This window comes from Lissotriton vulgaris, chromosome 1_1 (genome assembly GCF_964263255.1).
Source record: "Lissotriton vulgaris chromosome 1_1, aLisVul1.2, whole genome shotgun sequence".
NCBI lineage: Eukaryota > Metazoa > Chordata > Amphibia > Caudata > Salamandridae > Lissotriton > Lissotriton vulgaris.
This window is the reverse complement of record NC_141685.1, coordinates 247,674,410-247,675,552: the sequence shown is the minus strand read 5'-3', so window position 1 is coordinate 247,675,552 and position 1,143 is coordinate 247,674,410. Positions and strand designations below refer to the sequence as shown.

Below are 1,143 nucleotides of genomic sequence, written 5' to 3'. Positions count from 1 at the left end.
GAAACACCCTAAATACATTTAAAAAAACGAAATATAACTCTTATCAAATACCCCCAAACCTGTGGTGTTTGAGCGTTATTCATATACAATCTTACATAACCATTATTAACTTTTGGATGGGAATATATAACCAGATACAGTGACGACGACACCCATTCCCCCTATCACTTAAGAATCTGTTGGGTTTGCAGCTGTATCAGGTGTTTAGACACAGAATGCTATATACCGCCTTGTCATCCCCTCCCAACCTAGCCTTCGATAGCTCAGTTGGTAACGCGGAGGACTGTAGTGGAGTGACTGTCATCCTTAGGTCGCTGGTTCAAATCCGGCTCGAAGGACTTTTGCAAACTCTCCACTTTTTTTCCCTCTGCTTCCCAATGGAAAGCGCCTCTTTCTCGGACCCTCACACGCCGGGGCTTTTCCTGCCTCCCCTTTTCACCTTTACAGCCCAGCTCTCTCCTCCGGCGGGGGCGAGGGGGGTGGTGTCTCCCGCCCCCTCCCTGTGTGCAGCCCCCGCAGCAATGCCCCCTCATCAGACAGAGCCAGGGGCCCCTGGGCTGAAGAGCCAGTCCGGGCCCCGTCTGAAGCAGCCCTGGGAGCTGGTTGTGGTGACTCTGGCATGAGGGGATGCTGCTGAGAGCGTCTGCTAGGAGGCGAGGGGGTTGCTGTGAGGTGTGAGGGAGGAGTGTGTTTGTGTGTGTCTGGTGGGAGAGAGTGTGTGTGTTTGTTGAGCCCGTGGCCCCCTGTGTTGGTGTCAAGGAGTTGATAAATGGCACGAACCGGTAGCATATCGGGGAGAGGCGGCTTGAAGGCCACAAGAGGAGCGGCCCAGCAGGATGAGATGCATCGGTTCCTCGTTAGTATAGTGGTCAGTATCCCCGCCTGTCACGCGGGAGACCGGGGTTCAATTCCCCGACGGGGAGTGTACAAATAATTTTTATTTTTTTTAAAACTTGTCTTACATTTTAATAATATGAGGATTGAATATTTTAAATTCAATTTCTAATATGATACTGAGACTATAGAGCACTGAGACTTTTTATCTATTGCCACACCTCCTACAAGTTAAAACATTCAGAAGTGTTTTACCTTTTGGACAGCACTTCAGCCTTATCGTTTTAAGCCACTGACTGCTCTCTTGAA

General features: G+C 49.6%; 2 non-coding genes across 2 annotated transcripts; both read left to right on the top strand.

Moving 5' to 3' along the window:
- The first annotated feature begins 252 nt into the window (after positions 1-252).
- Positions 253-338, top strand: TRNAY-GUA (transfer RNA tyrosine (anticodon GUA)). Its single transcript is given in 2 exon segments — positions 253-289; positions 303-338. It is a non-coding gene; the product is annotated as a tRNA-Tyr (tRNA).
- Positions 339-851: 513 nt separating this feature from the next.
- TRNAD-GUC (transfer RNA aspartic acid (anticodon GUC)) lies at positions 852-923 on the top strand. The gene has a single exon. It is a non-coding gene; the product is annotated as a tRNA-Asp (tRNA).
- Positions 924-1,143: the final 220 nt, after the last annotated feature.